A 24,578-nucleotide genomic window follows, 5' to 3' on the forward strand; every position below is an offset into this window, starting at 1 on the left:
CGACGACGAGCGTCGGCCCACCAAAAGTTTGCGGTCTGCACAATCCTGACCTAGTGCACAGCTTGTGGGATAGCGTGGCTCGACTGCGAAATGCGCCTTTCGGCTCCTCTCTCTGGCTACAGTGCGCTGTTGTCCACAGTGGCACTGGCGTTGCCCATGGGGCTTCATGTAAGGCGACTGCACGTCGCTCGGCCAACAGCGGCCTACTGCAGACCGACACTTAAGACACACCAAATACAAATCGACATCGAGAGACAGGCCCTGTCATATGGCACTCGCGACGTATATGCTGAAATTGAATGTAAAGAATACGTCTTTTGTAGCGGGCGTCCCTCTACTGCAGTGTCACACATGACGAATAAAAAGGAAAACAGCAGAACGTCTGTGTAGGGCCATGTTTTTACCTACAGTGTCACTTGGCTGAATGTGTATAAGGCTCTGTGGCATCACTCAAACGCAGCCAAATTGTCACACTAGCTGTGTATCTCTAACAAAGTTGACGTATGTCCTCACCTCGGTGCCGGTTAAAACGATTTCGCACCCGGGTGGGCTCGAACCACCAACCTTTCGGTTAACAGCCGAACGCGCTAGCCGAGTGCGCCACGGAGGCCTTGACTTTGGCTCCCTTGTGCTCTGTATATCAGCGCAATTCGTATACCTTCTGCAGGAATCTCGCAGAATGGTAGCATTTGCTTACGCCTCTTCACATGGATAACGTGCATGCACACTGTAGCGAGGCTCGTAAACGAATGACATCGCCAAGCATGACATTATACTACAAAATGCATACAAACCAATGTTCTGCCTATGCATTCAGAAAACCTCTGAGACCAGTAGAATACTTGTCATAGGTTGTAGAACATCCCTTTCATTCAGTGTACTGCCATGTGTTAGATGCTGCTCGAGATAGCTCCGCTCCTTGCAGGAAGGTTTAAAAAATGAATGCCTTCTGTGAGGTTCGAACTCACGACCCCTGGTTTACGAGACCAGTGCTCTACCACTGAGCTAAGAAGGCGGCAGCTTAGCGTTTGTGAGCTATCCCCAAATTGTTACTTCATCGTACTGAATCTTGCAGCCCTCGACCAGATATCGGATTTGGCACACAGCTGCTGCTGGGGGTGTCCACATTGCCGTTTTCCAAATCTCTTGAATGTTTCGCCCTTACGATCGACGACGAGCGTCGGCCCACCAAAAGTTTGCGGTCTGCACAATCCTGACCTAGTGCACAGCTTGTGGGATAGCGTGGCTCGACTGCGAAATGCGCCTTTCGGCTCCTCTCTCTGGCTACAGTGCGCTGTTGTCCACAGTGGCACTGGCGTTGCCCATGGGGCTTCATGTAAGGCGACTGCACGTCGCTCGGCCAACAGCGGCCTACTGCAGACCGACACTTAAGACACACCAAATACAAATCGACATCGAGAGACAGGCCCTGTCATATGGCACTCGCGACGTATATGCTGAAATTGAATGTAAAGAATACGTCTTTTGTAGCGGGCGTCCCTCTACTGCAGTGTCACACATGACGAATAAAAAGGAAAACAGCAGAACGTCTGTGTAGGGCCATGTTTTTACCTACAGTGTCACTTGGCTGAATGTGTATAAGGCTCTGTGGCATCACTCAAACGCAGCCAAATTGTCACACTAGCTGTGTATCTCTAACAAAGTTGACGTATGTCCTCACCTCGGTGCCGGTTAAAACGATTTCGCACCCGCGTGGGCTCGAACCACCAACCTTTCGGTTAACAGCCGAACGCGCTAGCCGAGTGCGCCACGGAGGCCTTGACTTTGGCTCCCTTGTGCTCTGTATATCAACGCAATTCGTATACCTTCTGCAGGAATCTCGCAGAATGGTAGCATTTGCTTACGCCTCTTCACATGGATAACGTGCATGCACACTGTAGCGAGGCTCGTAAACGAATGACATCGCCAAGCATGACATTATACTACAAAATGCATACAAACCAATGTTCAGCCTATGCATTCAGAAAACCTCTGAGACCAGTAGAATACTTGTCATAGGTTGTAGAACATCCCTTTCATTCAGTGTACTGCCATGTGTTAGATGCTGCTCGAGATAGCTCCGCTCCTTGCAGGAAGGTTTAAAAAATGAATGCCTTCTGTGAGGTTCGAACTCACGACCCCTGGTTTACGAGACCAGTGCTCTACCACTGAGCTAAGAAGGCGGCAGCTTAGCGTTTGTGAGCTATCCCCAAATTGTTACTTCATCATACTGAATCTTGCAGCCCTCGACCAGATATCGGATTTGGCACACAGCTGCTGCTGGGGGTGTCCACATTGCCGTTTTCCAAATCTCTTGAATGTTTCGCCCTTACGATCGACGACGAGCGTCGGCCCACCAAAAGTTTGCGGTCTGCACAATCCTGACCTAGTGCACAGCTTGTGGGATAGCGTGGCTCGACTGCGAAATGCGCCTTTCGGCTCCTCTCTCTGGCTACAGTGCGCTGTTGTCCACAGTGGCACTGGCGTTGCCCATGGGGCTTCATGTAAGGCGACTGCACGTCGCTCGGCCTACTGCAGACCGACACTTAAGACACACCAAATACAAATCGACATCGAGAGACAGGCCCTGTCATATGGCACTCGCGACGTATATGCTGAAATTGAATGTAAAGAATACGTCTTTTGTAGCGGGCGTCCCTCTACTGCAGTGTCACACATGACGAATAAAAAGGAAAACAGCAGAACGTCTGTGTAGGGCCATGTTTTTACCTACAGTGTCACTTGGCTGAATATGTATAAGGCTCTGTGGCATCACTCAAACGCAGCCAAATTGTCACACTAGCTGTGTATCTCTAACAAAGTTGACGTATGTCCTCACCTCGGTGCCGGTTAAAACGATTTCGCACCCGGGTGGGCTCGAACCACCAACCTTTCGGTTAACAGCCGAACGCGCTAGCCGAGTGCGCCACGGAGGCCTTGACTTTGGCTCCCTTGTGCTCTGTATATCAACGCAATTCGTATACCTTCTGCAGGAATCTCGCAGAATGGTAGCATTTGCTTACGCCTCTTCACATGGATAACGTGCATGCACACTGTAGCGAGGCTCGTAAACGAATGACATCGCCAAGCATGACATTATACTACAAAATGCATACAAACCAATGTTCTGCCTATGCATTCAGAAAACCTCTGAGGCCAGTAGAATACTTGTCATAGGTTGTAGAACATCCCTTTCATTCAGTGTACTGCCATGTGTTAGATGCTGCTCGAAATAGCTCCGCTCCTTGCAGGAAGGTTTAAAAAATGAATGCCTTCTGTGAGGTTCGAACTCACGACCCCTGGTTTACGAGACCAGTGCTCTACCACTGAGCTAAGAAGGCGGCAGCTTAGCGTTTGTGAGCTATCCCCAAATTGTTACTTCATCATACTGAATCTTGCAGCCCTCGACCAGATATCGGATTTGGCACACAGCTGCTGCTGGGGGTGTCCACATTGCCGTTTTCCAAATCTCTTGAATGTTTCGCCCTTACGATCGACGACGAGCGTCGGCCCACCAAAAGTTTGCGGTCTGCACAATCCTGACCTAGTGCACAGCTTGTGGGATAGCGTGGCTCGACTGCGAAATGCGCCTTTCGGCTCCTCTCTCTGGCTACAGTGCGCTGTTGTCCACAGTGGCACTGGCGTTGCCCATGGGGCTTCATGTAAGGCGACTGCACGTCGCTCGGCCAACAGCGGCCTACTGCAGACCGACACTTAAGACACACCAAATACAAATCGACATCGAGAGACAGGCCCTGTCATATGGCACTCGCGACGTATATGCTGAAATTGAATGTAAAGAATACGTCTTTTGTAGCGGGCGTCCCTCTACTGCAGTGTCACACATGACGAATAAAAAGGAAAACAGCAGAACGTCTGTGTAGGGCCATGTTTTTACCTACAGTGTCACTTGGCTGAATGTGTATAAGGCTCTGTGGCATCACTCAAACGCAGCCAAATTGTCACACTAGCTGTGTATCTCTAACAAAGTTGACGTATGTCCTCACCTCGGTGCCGGTTAAAACGATTTCGCACCCGGGTGGGCTCGAACCACCAACCTTTCGGTTAACAGCCGAACGCGCTAGCCGAGTGCGCCACGGAGGCCTTGACTTTGGCTCCCTTGTGCTCTGTATATCAGCGCAATTCGTATACCTTCTGCAGGAATCTCGCAGAATGGTAGCATTTGCTTACGCCTCTTCACATGGATAACGTGCATGCACACTGTAGCGAGGCTCGTAAACGAATGACATCGCCAAGCATGACATTATACTACAAAATGCATACAAACCAATGTTCTGCCTATGCATTCAGAAAACCTCTGAGACCAGTAGAATACTTGTCATAGGTTGTAGAACATCCCTTTCATTCAGTGTACTGCCATGTGTTAGATGCTGCTCGAGATAGCTCCGCTCCTTGCAGGAAGGTTTAAAAAATGAATGCCTTCTGTGAGGTTCGAACTCACGACCCCTGGTTTACGAGACCAGTGCTCTACCACTGAGCTAAGAAGGCGGCAGCTTAGCGTTTGTGAGCTATCCCCAAATTGTTACTTCATCGTACTGAATCTTGCAGCCCTCGACCAGATATCGGATTTGGCACACAGCTGCTGCTGGGGGTGTCCACATTGCCGTTTTCCAAATCTCTTGAATGTTTCGCCCTTACGATCGACGACGAGCGTCGGCCCACCAAAAGTTTGCGGTCTGCACAATCCTGACCTAGTGCACAGCTTGTGGGATAGCGTGGCTCGACTGCGAAATGCGCCTTTCGGCTCCTCTCTCTGGCTACAGTGCGCTGTTGTCCACAGTGGCACTGGCGTTGCCCATGGGGCTTCATGTAAGGCGACTGCACGTCGCTCGGCCAACAGCGGCCTACTGCAGACCGACACTTAAGACACACCAAATACAAATCGACATCGAGAGACAGGCCCTGTCATATGGCACTCGCGACGTATATGCTGAAATTGAATGTAAAGAATACGTCTTTTGTAGCGGGCGTCCCTCTACTGCAGTGTCACACATGACGAATAAAAAGGAAAACAGCAGAACGTCTGTGTAGGGCCATGTTTTTACCTACAGTGTCACTTGGCTGAATGTGTATAAGGCTCTGTGGCATCACTCAAACGCAGCCAAATTGTCACACTAGCTGTGTATCTCTAACAAAGTTGACGTATGTCCTCACCTCGGTGCCGGTTAAAACGATTTCGCACCCGCGTGGGCTCGAACCACCAACCTTTCGGTTAACAGCCGAACGCGCTAGCCGAGTGCGCCACGGAGGCCTTGACTTTGGCTCCCTTGTGCTCTGTATATCAACGCAATTCGTATACCTTCTGCAGGAATCTCGCAGAATGGTAGCATTTGCTTACGCCTCTTCACATGGATAACGTGCATGCACACTGTAGCGAGGCTCGTAAACGAATGACATCGCCAAGCATGACATTATACTACAAAATGCATACAAACCAATGTTCAGCCTATGCATTCAGAAAACCTCTGAGACCAGTAGAATACTTGTCATAGGTTGTAGAACATCCCTTTCATTCAGTGTACTGCCATGTGTTAGATGCTGCTCGAGATAGCTCCGCTCCTTGCAGGAAGGTTTAAAAAATGAATGCCTTCTGTGAGGTTCGAACTCACGACCCCTGGTTTACGAGACCAGTGCTCTACCACTGAGCTAAGAAGGCGGCAGCTTAGCGTTTGTGAGCTATCCCCAAATTGTTACTTCATCATACTGAATCTTGCAGCCCTCGACCAGATATCGGATTTGGCACACAGCTGCTGCTGGGGGTGTCCACATTGCCGTTTTCCAAATCTCTTGAATGTTTCGCCCTTACGATCGACGACGAGCGTCGGCCCACCAAAAGTTTGCGGTCTGCACAATCCTGACCTAGTGCACAGCTTGTGGGATAGCGTGGCTCGACTGCGAAATGCGCCTTTCGGCTCCTCTCTCTGGCTACAGTGCGCTGTTGTCCACAGTGGCACTGGCGTTGCCCATGGGGCTTCATGTAAGGCGACTGCACGTCGCTCGGCCTACTGCAGACCGACACTTAAGACACACCAAATACAAATCGACATCGAGAGACAGGCCCTGTCATATGGCACTCGCGACGTATATGCTGAAATTGAATGTAAAGAATACGTCTTTTGTAGCGGGCGTCCCTCTACTGCAGTGTCACACATGACGAATAAAAAGGAAAACAGCAGAACGTCTGTGTAGGGCCATGTTTTTACCTACAGTGTCACTTGGCTGAATGTGTATAAGGCTCTGTGGCATCACTCAAACGCAGCCAAATTGTCACACTAGCTGTGTATCTCTAACAAAGTTGACGTATGTCCTCACCTCGGTGCCGGTTAAAACGATTTCGCACCCGGGTGGGCTCGAACCACCAACCTTTCGGTTAACAGCCGAACGCGCTAGCCGAGTGCGCCACGGAGGCCTTGACTTTGGCTCCCTTGTGCTCTGTATATCAACGCAATTCGTATACCTTCTGCAGGAATCTCGCAGAATGGTAGCATTTGCTTACGCCTCTTCACATGGATAACGTGCATGCACACTGTAGCGAGGCTCGTAAACGAATGACATCGCCAAGCATGACATTATACTACAAAATGCATACAAACCAATGTTCTGCCTATGCATTCAGAAAACCTCTGAGACCAGTAGAATACTTGTCATAGGTTGTAGAACATCCCTTTCATTCAGTGTACTGCCATGTGTTAGATGCTGCTCGAGATAGCTCCGCTCCTTGCAGGAAGGTTTAAAAAATGAATGCCTTCTGTGAGGTTCGAACTCACGACCCCTGGTTTACGAGACCAGTGCTCTACCACTGAGCTAAGAAGGCGGCAGCTTAGCGTTTGTGAGCTATCCCCAAATTGTTACTTCATCATACTGAATCTTGCAGCCCTCGACCAGATATCGGATTTGGCACACAGCTGCTGCTGGGGGTGTCCACATTGCCGTTTTCCAAATCTCTTGAATGTTTCGCCCTTACGATCGACGACGAGCGTCGGCCCACCAAAAGTTTGCGGTCTGCACAATCCTGACCTAGTGCACAGCTTGTGGGATAGCGTGGCTCGACTGCGAAATGCGCCTTTCGGCTCCTCTCTCTGGCTACAGTGCGCTGTTGTCCACAGTGGCACTGGCGTTGCCCATGGGGCTTCATGTAAGGCGACTGCACGTCGCTCGGCCAACAGCGGCCTACTGCAGACCGACACTTAAGACACACCAAATACAAATCGACATCGAGAGACAGGCCCTGTCATATGGCACTCGCGACGTATATGCTGAAATTGAATGTAAAGAATACGTCTTTTGTAGCGGGCGTCCCTCTACTGCAGTGTCACACATGACGAATAAAAAGGAAAACAGCAGAACGTCTGTGTAGGGCCATGTTTTTACCTACAGTGTCACTTGGCTGAATGTGTATAAGGCTCTGTGGCATCACTCAAACGCAGCCAAATTGTCACACTAGCTGTGTATCTCTAACAAAGTTGACGTATGTCCTCACCTCGGTGCCGGTTAAAACGATTTCGCACCCGCGTGGGCTCGAACCACCAACCTTTCGGTTAACAGCCGAACGCGCTAGCCGAGTGCGCCACGGAGGCCTTGACTTTGGCTCCCTTGTGCTCTGTATATCAACGCAATTCGTATACCTTCTGCAGGAATCTCGCAGAATGGTAGCATTTGCTTACGCCTCTTCACATGGATAACGTGCATGCACACTGTAGCGAGGCTCGTAAACGAATGACATCGCCAAGCATGACATTATACTACAAAATGCATACAAACCAATGTTCTGCCTATGCATTCAGAAAACCTCTGAGACCAGTAGAATACTTGTCATAGGTTGTAGAACATCCCTTTCATTCAGTGTACTGCCATGTGTTAGATGCTGCTCGAGATAGCTCCGCTCCTTGCAGGAAGGTTTAAAAAATGAATGCCTTCTGTGAGGTTCGAACTCACGACCCCTGGTTTACGAGACCAGTGCTCTACCACTGAGCTAAGAAGGCGGCAGCTTAGCGTTTGTGAGCTATCCCCAAATTGTTACTTCATCATACTGAATCTTGCAGCCCTCGACCAGATATCGGATTTGGCACACAGCTGCTGCTGGGGGTGTCCACATTGCCGTTTTCCAAATCTCTTGAATGTTTCGCCCTTACGATCGACGACGAGCGTCGGCCCACCAAAAGTTTGCGGTCTGCACAATCCTGACCTAGTGCACAGCTTGTGGGATAGCGTGGCTCGACTGCGAAATGCGCCTTTCGGCTCCTCTCTCTGGCTACAGTGCGCTGTTGTCCACAGTGGCACTGGCGTTGCCCATGGGGCTTCATGTAAGGCGACTGCACGTCGCTCGGCCAACAGCGGCCTACTGCAGACCGACACTTAAGACACACCAAATACAAATCGACATCGAGAGACAGGCCCTGTCATATGGCACTCGCGACGTATATGCTGAAATTGAATGTAAAGAATACGTCTTTTGTAGCGGGCGTCCCTCTACTGCAGTGTCACACATGACGAATAAAAAGGAAAACAGCAGAACGTCTGTGTAGGGCCATGTTTTTACCTACAGTGTCACTTGGCTGAATATGTATAAGGCTCTGTGGCATCACTCAAACGCAGCCAAATTGTCACACTAGCTGTGTATCTCTAACAAAGTTGACGTATGTCCTCACCTCGGTGCCGGTTAAAACGATTTCGCACCCGGGTGGGCTCGAACCACCAACCTTTCGGTTAACAGCCGAACGCGCTAGCCGAGTGCGCCACGGAGGCCTTGACTTTGGCTCCCTTGTGCTCTGTATATCAACGCAATTCGTATACCTTCTGCAGGAATCTCGCAGAATGGTAGCATTTGCTTACGCCTCTTCACATGGATAACGTGCATGCACACTGTAGCGAGGCTCGTAAACGAATGACATCGCCAAGCATGACATTATACTACAAAATGCATACAAACCAATGTTCTGCCTATGCATTCAGAAAACCTCTGAGGCCAGTAGAATACTTGTCATAGGTTGTAGAACATCCCTTTCATTCAGTGTACTGCCATGTGTTAGATGCTGCTCGAAATAGCTCCGCTCCTTGCAGGAAGGTTTAAAAAATGAATGCCTTCTGTGAGGTTCGAACTCACGACCCCTGGTTTACGAGACCAGTGCTCTACCACTGAGCTAAGAAGGCGGCAGCTTAGCGTTTGTGAGCTATCCCCAAATTGTTACTTCATCATACTGAATCTTGCAGCCCTCGACCAGATATCGGATTTGGCACACAGCTGCTGCTGGGGGTGTCCACATTGCCGTTTTCCAAATCTCTTGAATGTTTCGCCCTTACGATCGACGACGAGCGTCGGCCCACCAAAAGTTTGCGGTCTGCACAATCCTGACCTAGTGCACAGCTTGTGGGATAGCGTGGCTCGACTGCGAAATGCGCCTTTCGGCTCCTCTCTCTGGCTACAGTGCGCTGTTGTCCACAGTGGCACTGGCGTTGCCCATGGGGCTTCATGTAAGGCGACTGCACGTCGCTCGGCCAACAGCGGCCTACTGCAGACCGACACTTAAGACACACCAAATACAAATCGACATCGAGAGACAGGCCCTGTCATATGGCACTCGCGACGTATATGCTGAAATTGAATGTAAAGAATACGTCTTTTGTAGCGGGCGTCCCTCTACTGCAGTGTCACACATGACGAATAAAAAGGAAAACAGCAGAACGTCTGTGTAGGGCCATGTTTTTACCTACAGTGTCACTTGGCTGAATATGTATAAGGCTCTGTGGCATCACTCAAACGCAGCCAAATTGTCACACTAGCTGTGTATCTCTAACAAAGTTGACGTATGTCCTCACCTCGGTGCCGGTTAAAACGATTTCGCACCCGGGTGGGCTCGAACCACCAACCTTTCGGTTAACAGCCGAACGCGCTAGCCGAGTGCGCCACGGAGGCCTTGACTTTGGCTCCCTTGTGCTCTGTATATCAACGCAATTCGTATACCTTCTGCAGGAATCTCGCAGAATGGTAGCATTTGCTTACGCCTCTTCACATGGATAACGTGCATGCACACTGTAGCGAGGCTCGTAAACGAATGACATCGCCAAGCATGACATTATACTACAAAATGCATACAAACCAATGTTCTGCCTATGCATTCAGAAAACCTCTGAGGCCAGTAGAATACTTGTCATAGGTTGTAGAACATCCCTTTCATTCAGTGTACTGCCATGTGTTAGATGCTGCTCGAGATAGCTCCGCTCCTTGCAGGAAGGTTTAAAAAATGAATGCCTTCTGTGAGGTTCGAACTCACGACCCCTGGTTTACGAGACCAGTGCTCTACCACTGAGCTAAGAAGGCGGCAGCTTAGCGTTTGTGAGCTATCCCCAAATTGTTACTTCATCATACTGAATCTTGCAGCCCTCGACCAGATATCGGATTTGGCACACAGCTGCTGCTGGGGGTGTCCACATTGCCGTTTTCCAAATCTCTTGAATGTTTCGCCCTTACGATCGACGACGAGCGTCGGCCCACCAAAAGTTTGCGGTCTGCACAATCCTGACCTAGTGCACAGCTTGTGGGATAGCGTGGCTCGACTGCGAAATGCGCCTTTCGGCTCCTCTCTCTGGCTACAGTGCGCTGTTGTCCACAGTGGCACTGGCGTTGCCCATGGGGCTTCATGTAAGGCGACTGCACGTCGCTCGGCCAACAGCGGCCTACTGCAGACCGACACTTAAGACACACCAAATACAAATCGACATCGAGAGACAGGCCCTGTCATATGGCACTCGCGACGTATATGCTGAAATTGAATGTAAAGAATACGTCTTTTGTAGCGGGCGTCCCTCTACTGCAGTGTCACACATGACGAATAAAAAGGAAAACAGCAGAACGTCTGTGTAGGGCCATGTTTTTACCTACAGTGTCACTTGGCTGAATGTGTATAAGGCTCTGTGGCATCACTCAAACGCAGCCAAATTGTCACACTAGCTGTGTATCTCTAACAAAGTTGACGTATGTCCTCACCTCGGTGCCCGTTAAAACGATTCCGCACCCGGGTGGGCTCGAACCACCAACCTTTCGGTTAACAGCCGAACGCGCTAGCCGAGTGCGCCACGGAGGCCTTGACTTTGGCTACCTTGTGCTCTGTATATCAACGCAATTCGTATACCTTCTGCAGGAATCTCGCAGAATGGTAGCATTTGCTTACGCCTCTTCACATGGATAACGTGCATGCACACTGTAGCGAGGCTCGTAAACGAATGACATCGCCAAGCATGACATTATACTACAAAATGCATACAAACCAATGTTCTGCCTATGCATTCAGAAAACCTCTGAGACCAGTAGAATACTTGTCATAGGTTGTAGAACATCCCTTTCATTCAGTGTACTGCCATGTGTTAGATGCTGCTCGAGATAGCTCCGCTCCTTGCAGGAAGGTTTAAAAAATGAATGCCTTCTGTGAGGTTCGAACTCACGACCCCTGGTTTACGAGACCAGTGCTCTACCACTGAGCTAAGAAGGCGGCAGCTTAGCGTTTGTGTGCTATCCCCAAATTGTTACTTCATCATACTGAATCTTGCAGCCCTCGACCAGATATCGGATTTGGCACACAGCGGCTGCTGGGGGTGTCCACATTGCCGTTTTCCAAATCTCTTGAATGTTTCGCCCTTACGATCGACGACGAGCGTCGGCCCACCAAAAGTTTGCGGTCTGCACAATCCTGACCTAGTGCACAGCTTGTGGGATAGCGTGGCTCGACTGCGAAATGCGCCTTTCGGCTCCTCTCTCTGGCTACAGTGCGCTGTTGTCCACAGTGGCACTGGCGTTGCCCATGGGGCTTCATGTAAGGCGACTGCACGTCGCTCGGCCAACAGCGGCCTTCTGCAGACCGACACTTAAGACACACCAAATACAAATCGACATCGAGAGACAGGCCCTGTCATATGGCACTCGCGACGTATATGCTGAAATTGAATGTAAAGAATACGTCTTTTGTAGCGGGCGTCCCTCTACTGCAGTGTCACACATGACGAATAAAAAGGAAAACAGCAGAACGTCTGTGTAGGGCCATGTTTTTACCTACAGTGTCACTTGGCTGAATGTGTATAAGGCTCTGTGGCATCACTCAAACGCAGCCAAATTGTCACACTAGCTGTGTATCTCTAACAAAGTTGACGTATGTCCTCACCTCGGTGCCGGTTAAAACGATTTCGCACCCGGGTGGGCTCGAACCACCAACCTTTCGGTTAACAGCCGAACGCGCTAGCCGAGTGCGCCACGGAGGCCTTGACTTTGGCTCCCTTGTGCTCTGTATATCAACGCAATTCGTATACCTTCTGCAGGAATCTCGCAGAATGGTAGCATTTGCTTACGCCTCTTCACATGGATAACGTGCATGCACACTGTAGCGAGGCTCGTAAACGAATGACATCGCCAAGCATGACATTATACTACAAAATGCATACAAACCAATGTTCTGCCTATGCATTCAGAAAACCTCTGAGACCAGTAGAATACTTGTCATAGGTTGTAGAACATCCCTTTCATTCAGTGTACTGCCATGTGTTAGATGCTGCTCGAGATAGCTCCGCTCCTTGCAGGAAGGTTTAAAAAATGAATGCCTTCTGTGAGGTTCGAACTCACGACCCCTGGTTTACGAGACCAGTGCTCTACCACTGAGCTAAGAAGGCGGCAGCTTAGCGTTTGTGTGCTATCCCCAAATTGTTACTTCATCATACTGAATCTTGCAGCCCTCGACCAGATATCGGATTTGGCACACAGCTGCTGCTGGGGGTGTCCACATTGCCGTTTTCCAAATCTCTTGAATGTTTCGCCCTTACGATCGACGACGAGCGTCGGCCCACCAAAAGTTTGCGGTCTGCACAATCCTGACCTAGTGCACAGCTTGTGGGATAGCGTGGCTCGACTGCGAAATGCGCCTTTCGGCTCCTCTCTCTGGCTACAGTGCGCTGTTGTCCACAGTGGCACTGGCGTTGCCCATGGGGCTTCATGTAAGGCGACTGCACGTCGCTCGGCCAACAGCGGCCTTCTGCAGACCGACACTTAAGACACACCAAATACAAATCGACATCGAGAGACAGGCCCTGTCATATGGCACTCGCGACGTATATGCTGAAATTGAATGTAAAGAATACGTCTTTTGTAGCGGGCGTCCCTCTACTGCAGTGTCACACATGACGAATAAAAAGGAAAACAGCAGAACGTCTGTATAGGGCCATGTTTTTACCTACAGTGTCACTTGGCTGAATGTGTATAAGGCTCTGTGGCATCACTCAAACGCAGCCAAATTGTCACACTAGCTGTGTATCTCTAACAAAGTTGACGTATGTCCTCACCTCGGTGCCGGTTAAAACGATTTCGCACCCGGGTGGGCTCGAACCACCAACCTTTCGGTTAACAGCCGAACGCGCTAGCCGAGTGCGCCACGGAGGCCTTGACTTTGGCTCCCTTGTGCTCTGTATATCAACGCAATTCGTATACCTTCTGCAGGAATCTCGCAGAATGGTAGCATTTGCTTACGCCTCTTCACATGGATAACGTGCATGCACACTGTAGCGAGGCTCGTAAACGAATGACATCGCCAAGCATGACATTATACTACAAAATGCATACAAACCAATGTTCTGCCTATGCATTCAGAAAACCTCTGAGGCCAGTAGAATACTTGTCATAGGTTGTAGAACATCCCTTTCATTCAGTGTACTGCCATGTGTTAGATGCTGCTCGAGATAGCTCCGCTCCTTGCAGGAAGGTTTAAAAAATGAATGCCTTCTGTGAGGTTCGAACTCACGACCCCTGGTTTACGAGACCAGTACTCTACCACTGAGCTAAGAAGGCGGCAGCTTAGCGTTTTGTGAGCTATCCCCAAATTGTTACTTCATCATACTGAATCTTGCAGCCCTCGACCAGATATCGGATTTGGCACACAGCTGCTGCTGGGGGTGTCCACATTGCCGTTTTCCAAATCTCTTGAATGTTTCGCCCTTATGATCGACGACGAGCGTCGGCCCACCAAAAGTTTGCGGTCTGCACAATCCTGACCTAGTGCACAGCTTGTGGGATAGCGTGGCTCGACTGCGAAATGCGCCTTTCGGCTCCTCTCTCTGGCTACAGTGCGCTGTTGTCCACAGTGGCACTGGCGTTGCCCATGGGGCTTCATGTAAGGCGACTGCACGTCGCTCGGCCAACAGCGGCCTACTGCAGACCGACACTTAAGACACACCAAATACAAATCGACTTCGAGAGACAGGCCCTGTCATATGGCACTCGCGACGTATATGCTGAAATTGAATGTAAAGAATACGTCTTTTGTAGCGGGCGTCCCTCTACTGCAGTGTCACACATGACGAATAAAAAGGAAAACAGCAGAACGTCTGTGTAGGGCCATGTTTTTACCTACAGTGTCACTTGGCTGAATGTGTATAAGGCTCTGTGGCATCACTCAAACGCAGCCAAATTGTCACACTAGCTGTGTATCTCTAACAAAGTTGACGTATGTCCTCACCTCGGTGCCGGTTAAAACGATTTCGCACCCGGGTGGGCTCGAACCACCAACCTTTCGGTTAACAGCCGAACGCGCTAGCCGAGTGCGCCACGGAGGCCTTGACTTTGGCTCCCTTGTGCTCTGTATATCAACGCAATTCGTATACCTTCTGCAGGAATCTCGCAGAATGGTAGCATTTGCTTACGCCTCTTCACATGGATAACGTGCATGCACACTGTAGCGAGGCTCGTAAACGAATGACATCGCCAAGCATGACATTATACTACAAAATGCATACAAACCAATGTTCTGCCTATGCATTCAGAAAACCTCTGAGACCAGTAGAATACTTGTCATAGGTTGTAGAACATCCCTTTCATTCAGTGTACTGCCATGTGTTAGATGCTGCTCGAGATAGCTCCGCTCCTTGCAGGAAGGTTTAAAAAATGAATGCCTTCTGTGAGGTTCGAACTCACGACCCCTGGTTTACGAGACCAGTGCTCTACCACTGAGCTAAGAAGGCGGCAGCTTAGCGTTTGTGAGCTATCCCCAAATTGTTACTTCATCATACTGAATCTTGCAGCCCTCGACCAGATATCGGATTTGGCACACAGCTGCTGCTGGGGGTGTCCACATTGCCGTTTTCCAAATCTCTTGAATGTTTCGCCCTTACGATCGACGACGAGCGTCGGCCCACCAAAAGTTTGCGGTCTGCACAATCCTGACCTAGTGCACAGCTTGTGGGATAGCGTGGCTCGACTGCGAAATGCGCCTTTCGGCTCCTCTCTCTGGCTACAGTGCGCTGTTGTCCACAGTGGCACTGGCGTTGCCCATGGGGCTTCATGTAAGGCGACTGCACGTCGCTCGGCCAACAGCGGCCTACTGCAGACCGACACTTAAGACACACCAAATACAAATCGACATCGAGAGACAGGCCCTGTCATATGGCACTCGCGACGTATATGCTGAAATTGAATGTAAAGAATACGTCTTTTGTAGCGGGCGTCCCTCTACTGCAGTGTCACACATGACGAATAAAAAGGAAAACAGCAGAACGTCTGTGTAGGGCCATGTTTTTACCTACAGTGTCACTTGGCTGAATGTGTATAAGGCTCTGTGGCATCACTCAAACGCAGCCAAATTGTCACACTAGCTGTGTATCTCTAACAAAGTTGACGTATGTCCTCACCTCGGTGCCCGTTAAAACGATTCCGCACCCGGGTGGGCTCGAACCACCAACCTTTCGGTTAACAGCCGAACGCGCTAGCCGAGTGCGCCACGGAGGCCTTGACTTTGGCTACCTTGTGCTCTGTATATCAACGCAATTCGTATACCTTCTGCAGGAATCTCGCAGAATGGTAGCATTTGCTTACGCCTCTTCACATGGATAACGTGCATGCACACTGTAGCGAGGCTCGTAAACGAATGACATCGCCAAGCATGACATTATACTACAAAATGCATACAAACCAATGTTCTGCCTATGCATTCAGAAAACCTCTGAGACCAGTAGAATACTTGTCATAGGTTGTAGAACATCCCTTTCATTCAGTGTACTGCCATGTGTTAGATGCTGCTCGAGATAGCTCCGCTCCTTGCAGGAAGGTTTAAAAAATGAATGCCTTCTGTGAGGTTCGAACTCACGACCCCTGGTTTACGAGACCAGTGCTCTACCACTGAGCTAAGAAGGCGGCAGCTTAGCGTTTGTGTGCTATCCCCAAATTGTTACTTCATCATACTGAATCTTGCAGCCCTCGACCAGATATCGGATTTGGCACACAGCGGCTGCTGGGGGTGTCCACATTGCCGTTTTCCAAATCTCTTGAATGTTTCGCCCTTACGATCGACGACGAGCGTCGGCCCACCAAAAGTTTGCGGTCTGCACAATCCTGACCTAGTGCACAGCTTGTGGGATAGCGTGGCTCGACTGCGAAATGCGCCTTTCGGCTCCTCTCTCTGGCTACAGTGCGCTGTTGTCCACAGTGGCACTGGCGTTGCCCATGGGGCTTCATGTAAGGCGACTGCACGTCGCTCGGCCAACAGCGGCCTTCTGCAGACCGACACTTAAGACACACCAAATACAAATCGACATCGAGAGACAGGCCCTGTCATATGGCACTCGCGACGTATATGCTGAAATTGAATGTAAAGAATACGTCTTTTGTAGCGGGCGTCCCTCTACTGCAGTGTCACACATGACGAATAAAAAGGAAAACAGCAGAACGTCTGTGTAGGGCCATGTTTTTACCTACAGTGTCACTTGGCTGAATGTGTATAAGGCTCTGTGGCATCACTCAAACGCAGCCAAATTGTCACACTAGCTGTGTATCTCTAACAAAGTTGACGTATGTCCTCACCTCGGTGCCGGTTAAAACGATTTCGCACCCGGGTGGGCTCGAACCACCAACCTTTCGGTTAACAGCCGAACGCGCTAGCCGAGTGCGCCACGGAGGCCTTGACTTTGGCTCCCTTGTGCTCTGTATATCAACGCAATTCGTATACCTTCTGCAGGAATCTCGCAGAATGGTAGCATTTGCTTACGCCTCTTCACATGGATAACGTGCATGCACACTGTAGCGAGGCTCGTAAACGAATGACATCGCCAAGCATGACATTATACTACAAAATGCATACAAACCAATGTTCTGCCTATGCATTCAGAAAACCTCTGAGACCAGTAGAATACTTGTCATAGGTTGTAGAACATCCCTTTCATTCAGTGTACTGCCATGTGTTAGATGCTGCTCGAGATAGCTCCGCTCCTTGCAGGAAGGTTTAAAAAATGAATGCCTTCTGTGAGGTTCGAACTCACGACCCCTGGTTTACGAGACCAGTGCTCTACCACTGAGCTAAGAAGGCGGCAGCTTAGCGTTTGTGTGCTATCCCCAAATTGTTACTTCATCATACTGAATCTTGCAGCCCTCGACCAGATATCGGATTTGGCACACAGCTGCTGCTGGGGGTGTCCACATTGCCGTTTTCCAAATCTCTTGAATGTTTCGCCCTTACGATCGACGACGAGCGTCGGCCCACCAAAAGTTTGCGGTCTGCACAATCCTGACCTAGTGCACAGCTTGTGGGATAGCGTGGCTCGACTGCGAAATGCGCCTTTCGGCTCCTCTCTCTGGCTACAGTGCGCTGTTGTCCACAGTGGCACTGGCGTTGCCCATGGGGCTTCATGTAAGGCGACTGCACGTCGCTCGGCCAACAGCGGCCTTCTGCAGACCGACACTTAAGACACACCAAATACAAATCGACATCGAGAGACAGGCCCTGTCATATGGCACTCGCGACGTATATGCTGAAATTGAATGTAAAGAATACGTCTTTTGTAGCGGGCGTCCCTCTACTGCAGTGTCACACATGACGAATAAAAAGGAAAACAGCAGAACGTCTGTATAGGGCCATGTTTTTACCTACAGTGTCACTTGGCTGAATGTGTATAAGGCTCTGTGGCATCACTCAAACGCAGCCAAATTGTCACACTAGCTGTGTATCTCTAACAAAGTTGACGTATGTCCTCACCTCGGTGCCGGTTAAAACGATTTCGCACCCGGGTGGGCTCGAACCACCAACCTTTCGGTTAACAGCCGAACGCGCTAGCCGAGTGCGCCACGGAGGCCTTGACTTTGGCTCCCTTGTGCTCTGTATATCAACGCAATTCGTATACCTTCTGCAGGAATCTCGCAGAATGGTAGCATTTGCTTACGCCTCTTCACATGGATAACGTGCATGCACACTGTAGCGAGGCTCGTAAACGAATGACATCGCCAAGCATGACATTATACTACAAAATGCATACAAACCAATGTTCTGCCTATGCATTCAGAAAACCTCTGAGGCCAGTAGAATACTTGTCATAGGTTGTAGAACATCCCTTTCATTCAGTGTACTGCCATGTGTTAGATGCTGCTCGAGATAGCTCCGCTCCTTGCAGGAAGGTTTAAAAAATGAATGCCTTCTGTGAGGTTCGAACTCACGACCCCTGGTTTACGAGACCAGTACTCTACCACTGAGCTAAGAAGGCGGCAGCTTAGCGTTTTGTGAGCTATCCCCAAATTGTTACTTCATCATACTGAATCTTGCAGCCCTCGACCAGATATCGGATTTGGCACACAGCTGCTGCTGGGGGTGTCCACATTGCCGTTTTCCAAATCTCTTGAATGTTTCGCCCTTATGATCGACGACGAGCGTCGGCCCACCAAAAGTTTGCGGTCTGCACAATCCTGACCTAGTGCACAGCTTGTGGGATAGCGTGGCTCGACTGCGAAATGCGCCTTTCGGCTCCTCTCTCTGGCTACAGTGCGCTGTTGTCCACAGTGGCACTGGCGTTGCCCATGGGGCTTCATGTAAGGCGACTGCACGTCGCTCGGCCAACAGCGGCCTACTGCAGACCGACACTTAAGACACACCAAATACAAATCGACTTCGAGAGACAGGCCCTGTCATATGGCACTCGCGACGTATATGCTGAAATTGAATGTAAAGAATACGTCTTTTGTAGCGGACGTCCCTCTACTGCAGTGTCACACATGACGAATAAAAAGGAAAACAGCAGAACGTCTGTGTAGGGCCATGTTTTTACCTACAGTGTCACTTGGCTGAATGTGTATAAGGCTCTGTGGCATCACTCAAACGCAGCCAAATTGTCACACTAGCTGTGTATCTCTAACAAAGTTGACGTATGTCCTCACCTCGGTGCCGGTTAAAACGATTTCGCACCCGGGTGGGCTCGAACCACCAACCTTTCGGTTAACAGCCGAACGCGCTAGCAGAGTGCGCCACGGAGGCCTTGACTTTGGCTCCCTTGTGCTCTGTATATCAACGCAATTCGTATACCTTCTGCAGGAATCTCGCAGAATGGTAGCATTTGCTTACGCCTCTTCACATGGATAACGTGCATGCACACTGTAGCGAGGCTCGTAAACGAATGACATCGCCAAGCATGACATTATACTACAAAATGCATACAAACCAATGTTCTGCCTATGCATTCAGAAAACCTCTGAGACCAGTAGAATACTTGTCATAGGTTGTAGAACATCCCTTTCATTCAGTGTACTGCCATGTGTTAGATGCTGCTCGAGATAGCTCCGCTCCTTGCAGGAAGGTTTAAAAAATGAATGCCTTCTGTGAGGTTCGAACTCACGACCCCTGGTTTACGAGACCAGTACTCTACTACTGAGCTAAGAAGGCGGCAGCTTAGCGTTTGTGAGCTATCCCCAAATTGTTACTTCATCATACTGAATCTTGCAGCCCTCGACCAGATATCGGATTTGGCACACAGCTGCTGCTGGGGGTGTCCACATTGCCGTTTTCCAAATCTCTTGAATGTTTCGCCCTTACGATCGACGACGAGCGTCGGCCCACCAAAAGTTTGCGGTCTGCACAATCCTGACCTAGTGCACAGCTTGTGGGATAGCGTGGCTCGACTGCGAAATGCGCCTTTCGGCTCCTCTCTCTGGCTACAGTGCGCTGTTGTCCACAGTGGCACTGGCGTTGCCCATGGGGCTTCATGTAAGGCGACTGCACGTCGCTCGGCCAACAGCGGCCTACTGCAGACCGACACTTAAGACACACCAAATACAAATCGACATCGAGAGACAGGCCCTGTCATATGGCACTCGCGACGTATATGCTGAAATTGAATGTAAAGAATACGTCTTTTGTAGCGGGCGTCCCTCTACTGCAGTGTCACACATGACGAATAAAAAGGAAAACACCAGAACGTCTGTGTAGGGCCATGTTTTTACCTACAGTGTCACTTGTCATAGGTTGTAGAACATCCCTTTCATTCAGTGTACTGCCATGTGTTAGATGCTGCTCGAGATAGCTCCGCTCCTTGCAGGAAGGTTTAAAAAATAAATGCCTTCTGTGAGGTTCGAACTCACGACCCCTGGTTTACGAGACCAGTACTCTACTACTGAGCTAATAAGGCGGCAGCTTAGCGTTTGTGAGCTATCCCCAAATTGTTACTTCATCATACTGAATCTTGCAGCCCTCGACCAGATATCGGATTTGGCACACAGCTGCTGCTGGGGGTGTCCACATTGCCGTTTTCCAAATCTCTTGAATGTTTCGCCCTTACGATCGACGACGAGCGTCGGCCCACCAAAAGTTTGCGGTCTGCACTATCCTGACCTAGTGCACAGCTTGTGGGATAGCGTGGCTCGACTGCGAAATGCGCCTTTCGGCTCCTCTCTCTGGCTACAGTGCGCTGTTGTCCACAGTGGCACTGGCGTTGCCCATGGGGCTTCATGTAAGGCGACTGCACGTCGCTCGGCCAACAGCGGCCTACTGCAGACCGACACTTAAGACACACCAAATACAAATCGACATCGAGAGACAGGCCCTGTCATATGGCACTCGCGACGTATATGCTGAAATTGAATGTAAAGAATACGTCTTTTGTAGCGGGCGTCCCTCTACTGCAGTGTCACACATGACGAATAAAAAGGAAAACACCAGAACGTCTGTGTAGGGCCATGTTTTTACCTACAGTGTCACTTGGCTGAATGTGTATAAGGCTCTGTGGCATCACTCAAACGCAGCCAAATTGTCACACTAGCTGTGTATCTCTAACAAAGTTGACGTATGTCCTCACCTCGGTGCCGGTTAAAACGATTTCGCACCCGGGTGGGCTCGAACCACCATCCTTTCGGTTAACAGCCGAACGCGCTAGCCGAGTGCGCCACGGAGGCCTTGACTTTGGCTCCCTTGTGCTCTGTATATCAACGCAATTCGTATACCTTCTGCAGGAATCTCGCAGAATGGTAGCATTTGCTTACGCCTCTTCACATGGATAACGTGCATGCACACTGTAGCGAGGCTCGTAAACGAATGACATCGCCAAGCATGACATTATACTACAAAATGCATACAAACCAATGTTCTGCCTATGCATTCAGAAAACCTCTGAGACCAGTAGAATACTTGTCATAGGTTGTAGAACATCCCTTTCATTCAGTGTACTGCCATGTGTTAGATGCTGCTCGAGATAGCTCCGCTCCTTGCAGGAAGGTTTAAAAAATGAATGCCTTCTGTGAGGTTCGAACTCACGACCCCTGGTTTACGAGACCAGTACTCTACTACTGAGCTAAGAAGGCGGCAGCTTCGCGTTTGTGAGCTATCCCCAAATTGTTACTTCATCATACTGAATCTTGCAGCCCTCGACCAGATATCGGATTTGGCACACAGCTGCTGCTGAGGGTGTCCACATTGCCGTTTTCCAAATCTCTTGAATGTTTCGCCCTTACGATCGACGACGAGCGTCGGCCCACCAAAAGTTTGCGGTCTGCACAATCCTGACCTAGTGCACAGCTTGTGGGATAGCGTGGCTCGACTGCGAAATGCGCCTTTCGGCTCCTCTCTCTGGCTACAGTGCGCTGTTGTCCACAGTGGCACTGGCGTTGCCCATGGGGCTTCATGTAAGGCGACTGCACGTCGCTCGGCCAACAGCGGCCTACTGCAGACCGACACTTAAGACACACCAAATACAAATCGACATCGAGAGACAGGCCCTGTCATATGGCACTCGCGACGTATATGCTGAAATTGAATGTAAAGAATACGTCTTTTGTAGCGGGCGTCCCTCTACTGCAGTGTCACACATGACGAATAAAAAGGAAAACACCAGAACGTCTGTGTAGGGCCATGTTTTTACCTACAGTGTCACTTGGCTGAATGTGTATAAGGCTCTGTGGCATCACTCAAACGCAGCCAAATTGTCACACTAGCTGTGTATCTCTAACAAAGTTGACGTATGTCCTCACCTCGGTGCCGGTTAAAACGATTTCGCACCCGGGTGGGCTCGAACCACCAACCTTTCGGTTAACAGCCGAACGCGCTAGCAGAGTGCGCCACGGAGGCCTTGACTTTGGCTCCCTTGTGCTCTGTATATCAACGCAATTCGTATACCTTCTGCAGGAATCTCGCAGAATGGTAGCATTTGCTTACGCCTCTTCACATGGATAACGTGCATGCACACTGTAGCGAGGCTCGTAAACGAATGACATCGCCAAGCATGACATTATACTACAAAATGCATACAAACCAATGTTCTGCCTATGCATTCAGAAAACCTCTGAGACCAGTAGAATACTTGTCATAGGTTGTAGAACATCCCTTTCATTCAGTGTACTGCCATGTGTTAGATGCTGCTCGAGATAGCTCCGCTCCTTGCAGGAAGGTTTAAAAAATGAATGCCTTCTGTGAGGTTCGAACTCACGACCCCTGGTTTACGAGACCAGTACTCTACTACTGAGCTAAGAAGGCGGCAGCTTAGCGTTTGTGAGCTATCCCCAAATTGTTACTTCATCATACTGAATCTTGCAGCCCTCGACCAGATATCGGATTTGGCACACAGCTGCTGCTGGGGGTGTCCACATTGCCGTTTTCCAAATCTCTTGAATGTTTCGCCCTTACGATCGACGACGAGCGTCGGCCCACCAAAAGTTTGCGGTCTGCACAATCCTGACCTAGTGCACAGCTTGTGGGATAGCGTGGCTCGACTGCGAAATGCGCCTTTCGGCTCCTCTCTCTGGCTACAGTGCGCTGTTGTCCACAGTGGCACTGGCGTTGCCCATGGGGCTTCATGTAAGGCGACTGCACGTCGCTCGGCCAACAGCGGCCTACTGCAGACCGACACTTAAGACACACCAAATACAAATCGACATCGAGAGACAGGCCCTGTCATATGGCACTCGCGACGTATATGCTGAAATTGAATGTAAAGAATACGTCTTTTGTAGCGGGCGTCCCTCTACTGCAGTGTCACACATGACGAATAAAAAGGAAAACACCAGAACGTCTGTGTAGGGCCATGTTTTTACCTACAGTGTCACTTGTCATAGGTTGTAGAACATCCCTTTCATTCAGTGTACTGCCATGTGTTAGATGCTGCTCGAGATAGCTCCGCTCCTTGCAGGAAGGTTTAAAAAATAAATGCCTTCTGTGAGGTTCGAACTCACGACCCCTGGTTTACGAGACCAGTACTCTACTACTGAGCTAATAAGGCGGCAGCTTAGCGTTTGTGAGCTATCCCCAAATTGTTACTTCATCATACTGAATCTTGCAGCCCTCGACCAGATATCGGATTTGGCACACAGCTGCTGCTGGGGGTGTCCACATTGCCGTTTTCCAAATCTCTTGAATGTTTCGCCCTTACGATCGACGACGAGCGTCGGCCCACCAAAAGTTTGCGGTCTGCACTATCCTGACCTAGTGCACAGCTTGTGGGATAGCGTGGCTCGACTGCGAAATGCGCCTTTCGGCTCCTCTCTCTGGCTACAGTGCGCTGTTGTCCACAGTGGCACTGGCGTTGCCCATGGGGCTTCATGTAAGGCGACTGCACGTCGCTCGGCCAACAGCGGCCTACTGCAGACCGACACTTAAGACACACCAAATACAAATCGACATCGAGAGACAGGCCCTGTCATATGGCACTCGCGACGTATATGCTGAAATTGAATGTAAAGAATACGTCTTTTGTAGCGGGCGTCCCTCTACTGCAGTGTCACACATGACGAATAAAAAGGAAAACACCAGAACGTCTGTGTAGGGCCATGTTTTTACCTACAGTGTCACTTGGCTGAATGTGTATAAGGCTCTGTGGCATCACTCAAACGCAGCCAAATTGTCACACTAGCTGTGTATCTCTAACAAAGTTGACGTATGTCCTCACCTCGGTGCCGGTTAAAACGATTTCGCACCCGGGTGGGCTCGAACCACCATCCTTTCGGTTAACAGCCGAACGCGCTAGCCGAGTGCGCCACGGAGGCCTTGACTTTGGCTCCCTTGTGCTCTGTATATCAACGCAATTCGTATACCTTCTGCAGGAATCTCGCAGAATGGTAGCATTTGCTTACGCCTCTTCACATGGATAACGTGCATGCACACTGTAGCGAGGCTCGTAAACGAATGACATCGCCAAGCATGACATTATACTACAAAATGCATACAAACCAATGTTCTGCCTATGCATTCAGAAAACCTCTGAGACCAGTAGAATACTTGTCATAGGTTGTAGAACATCCCTTTCATTCAGTGTACTGCCATGTGTTAGATGCTGCTCGAGATAGCTCCGCTCCT

At 49.9% G+C, this 24,578-nt stretch overlaps 38 non-coding genes across 38 annotated transcripts; all 38 read right to left on the minus strand.

Annotated features, from left to right (window-relative positions):
* Nucleotides 1-536: 536 nt before the first annotated feature.
* Nucleotides 537-610, minus strand: Trnan-guu. Its single transcript has one exon. It is a non-coding gene; the product is annotated as a tRNA-Asn (tRNA).
* A 333-nt stretch (nt 611-943) lies between these two features.
* Nucleotides 944-1,015, minus strand: Trnat-cgu. The gene has a single exon. It is a non-coding gene; the product is annotated as a tRNA-Thr (tRNA).
* A 1,096-nt stretch (nt 1,016-2,111) lies between these two features.
* On the minus strand, nt 2,112-2,183 carry Trnat-cgu. The gene has a single exon. It is a non-coding gene; the product is annotated as a tRNA-Thr (tRNA).
* A 679-nt stretch (nt 2,184-2,862) lies between these two features.
* On the minus strand, nt 2,863-2,936 carry Trnan-guu. Its single transcript has one exon. It is a non-coding gene; the product is annotated as a tRNA-Asn (tRNA).
* Nucleotides 2,937-3,269: 333 nt separating this feature from the next.
* Nucleotides 3,270-3,341, minus strand: Trnat-cgu. Its single transcript has one exon. It is a non-coding gene; the product is annotated as a tRNA-Thr (tRNA).
* Nucleotides 3,342-4,030: 689 nt separating this feature from the next.
* Trnan-guu lies at nt 4,031-4,104 on the minus strand. The gene has a single exon. It is a non-coding gene; the product is annotated as a tRNA-Asn (tRNA).
* Nucleotides 4,105-4,437: 333 nt separating this feature from the next.
* Nucleotides 4,438-4,509, minus strand: Trnat-cgu. Its single transcript has one exon. It is a non-coding gene; the product is annotated as a tRNA-Thr (tRNA).
* Nucleotides 4,510-5,605: 1,096 nt separating this feature from the next.
* Trnat-cgu lies at nt 5,606-5,677 on the minus strand. The gene has a single exon. It is a non-coding gene; the product is annotated as a tRNA-Thr (tRNA).
* A 679-nt stretch (nt 5,678-6,356) lies between these two features.
* Trnan-guu lies at nt 6,357-6,430 on the minus strand. Its single transcript has one exon. It is a non-coding gene; the product is annotated as a tRNA-Asn (tRNA).
* Nucleotides 6,431-6,763: 333 nt separating this feature from the next.
* On the minus strand, nt 6,764-6,835 carry Trnat-cgu. Its single transcript has one exon. It is a non-coding gene; the product is annotated as a tRNA-Thr (tRNA).
* A 1,096-nt stretch (nt 6,836-7,931) lies between these two features.
* Nucleotides 7,932-8,003, minus strand: Trnat-cgu. Its single transcript has one exon. It is a non-coding gene; the product is annotated as a tRNA-Thr (tRNA).
* A 689-nt stretch (nt 8,004-8,692) lies between these two features.
* On the minus strand, nt 8,693-8,766 carry Trnan-guu. The gene has a single exon. It is a non-coding gene; the product is annotated as a tRNA-Asn (tRNA).
* A 333-nt stretch (nt 8,767-9,099) lies between these two features.
* On the minus strand, nt 9,100-9,171 carry Trnat-cgu. Its single transcript has one exon. It is a non-coding gene; the product is annotated as a tRNA-Thr (tRNA).
* Nucleotides 9,172-9,860: 689 nt separating this feature from the next.
* Trnan-guu lies at nt 9,861-9,934 on the minus strand. Its single transcript has one exon. It is a non-coding gene; the product is annotated as a tRNA-Asn (tRNA).
* A 333-nt stretch (nt 9,935-10,267) lies between these two features.
* Nucleotides 10,268-10,339, minus strand: Trnat-cgu. The gene has a single exon. It is a non-coding gene; the product is annotated as a tRNA-Thr (tRNA).
* Nucleotides 10,340-11,028: 689 nt separating this feature from the next.
* Trnan-guu lies at nt 11,029-11,102 on the minus strand. Its single transcript has one exon. It is a non-coding gene; the product is annotated as a tRNA-Asn (tRNA).
* Nucleotides 11,103-11,435: 333 nt separating this feature from the next.
* Trnat-cgu lies at nt 11,436-11,507 on the minus strand. Its single transcript has one exon. It is a non-coding gene; the product is annotated as a tRNA-Thr (tRNA).
* Nucleotides 11,508-12,196: 689 nt separating this feature from the next.
* Nucleotides 12,197-12,270, minus strand: Trnan-guu. The gene has a single exon. It is a non-coding gene; the product is annotated as a tRNA-Asn (tRNA).
* A 333-nt stretch (nt 12,271-12,603) lies between these two features.
* Nucleotides 12,604-12,675, minus strand: Trnat-cgu. Its single transcript has one exon. It is a non-coding gene; the product is annotated as a tRNA-Thr (tRNA).
* A 689-nt stretch (nt 12,676-13,364) lies between these two features.
* On the minus strand, nt 13,365-13,438 carry Trnan-guu. Its single transcript has one exon. It is a non-coding gene; the product is annotated as a tRNA-Asn (tRNA).
* Nucleotides 13,439-13,771: 333 nt separating this feature from the next.
* Trnat-cgu lies at nt 13,772-13,843 on the minus strand. Its single transcript has one exon. It is a non-coding gene; the product is annotated as a tRNA-Thr (tRNA).
* Nucleotides 13,844-14,533: 690 nt separating this feature from the next.
* Nucleotides 14,534-14,607, minus strand: Trnan-guu. Its single transcript has one exon. It is a non-coding gene; the product is annotated as a tRNA-Asn (tRNA).
* A 333-nt stretch (nt 14,608-14,940) lies between these two features.
* Trnat-cgu lies at nt 14,941-15,012 on the minus strand. The gene has a single exon. It is a non-coding gene; the product is annotated as a tRNA-Thr (tRNA).
* Nucleotides 15,013-15,701: 689 nt separating this feature from the next.
* On the minus strand, nt 15,702-15,775 carry Trnan-guu. The gene has a single exon. It is a non-coding gene; the product is annotated as a tRNA-Asn (tRNA).
* Nucleotides 15,776-16,108: 333 nt separating this feature from the next.
* On the minus strand, nt 16,109-16,180 carry Trnat-cgu. The gene has a single exon. It is a non-coding gene; the product is annotated as a tRNA-Thr (tRNA).
* Nucleotides 16,181-16,869: 689 nt separating this feature from the next.
* Trnan-guu lies at nt 16,870-16,943 on the minus strand. The gene has a single exon. It is a non-coding gene; the product is annotated as a tRNA-Asn (tRNA).
* A 333-nt stretch (nt 16,944-17,276) lies between these two features.
* Trnat-cgu lies at nt 17,277-17,348 on the minus strand. Its single transcript has one exon. It is a non-coding gene; the product is annotated as a tRNA-Thr (tRNA).
* A 689-nt stretch (nt 17,349-18,037) lies between these two features.
* Nucleotides 18,038-18,111, minus strand: Trnan-guu. Its single transcript has one exon. It is a non-coding gene; the product is annotated as a tRNA-Asn (tRNA).
* Nucleotides 18,112-18,444: 333 nt separating this feature from the next.
* On the minus strand, nt 18,445-18,516 carry Trnat-cgu. The gene has a single exon. It is a non-coding gene; the product is annotated as a tRNA-Thr (tRNA).
* Nucleotides 18,517-19,206: 690 nt separating this feature from the next.
* Nucleotides 19,207-19,280, minus strand: Trnan-guu. The gene has a single exon. It is a non-coding gene; the product is annotated as a tRNA-Asn (tRNA).
* A 333-nt stretch (nt 19,281-19,613) lies between these two features.
* On the minus strand, nt 19,614-19,685 carry Trnat-cgu. Its single transcript has one exon. It is a non-coding gene; the product is annotated as a tRNA-Thr (tRNA).
* A 670-nt stretch (nt 19,686-20,355) lies between these two features.
* Trnat-cgu lies at nt 20,356-20,427 on the minus strand. Its single transcript has one exon. It is a non-coding gene; the product is annotated as a tRNA-Thr (tRNA).
* Nucleotides 20,428-21,116: 689 nt separating this feature from the next.
* On the minus strand, nt 21,117-21,190 carry Trnan-guu. The gene has a single exon. It is a non-coding gene; the product is annotated as a tRNA-Asn (tRNA).
* A 333-nt stretch (nt 21,191-21,523) lies between these two features.
* On the minus strand, nt 21,524-21,595 carry Trnat-cgu. Its single transcript has one exon. It is a non-coding gene; the product is annotated as a tRNA-Thr (tRNA).
* Nucleotides 21,596-22,284: 689 nt separating this feature from the next.
* Trnan-guu lies at nt 22,285-22,358 on the minus strand. The gene has a single exon. It is a non-coding gene; the product is annotated as a tRNA-Asn (tRNA).
* A 333-nt stretch (nt 22,359-22,691) lies between these two features.
* Nucleotides 22,692-22,763, minus strand: Trnat-cgu. Its single transcript has one exon. It is a non-coding gene; the product is annotated as a tRNA-Thr (tRNA).
* A 670-nt stretch (nt 22,764-23,433) lies between these two features.
* On the minus strand, nt 23,434-23,505 carry Trnat-cgu. Its single transcript has one exon. It is a non-coding gene; the product is annotated as a tRNA-Thr (tRNA).
* Nucleotides 23,506-24,194: 689 nt separating this feature from the next.
* Trnan-guu lies at nt 24,195-24,268 on the minus strand. The gene has a single exon. It is a non-coding gene; the product is annotated as a tRNA-Asn (tRNA).
* Between the last annotated feature and the right edge of the window lie 310 nt (nt 24,269-24,578).

The sequence above is a fragment of the Schistocerca americana genome, chromosome 5 (assembly GCF_021461395.2).
Source record: "Schistocerca americana isolate TAMUIC-IGC-003095 chromosome 5, iqSchAmer2.1, whole genome shotgun sequence".
Classification (NCBI taxonomy): Eukaryota; Metazoa; Arthropoda; class Insecta; order Orthoptera; family Acrididae; genus Schistocerca; species Schistocerca americana.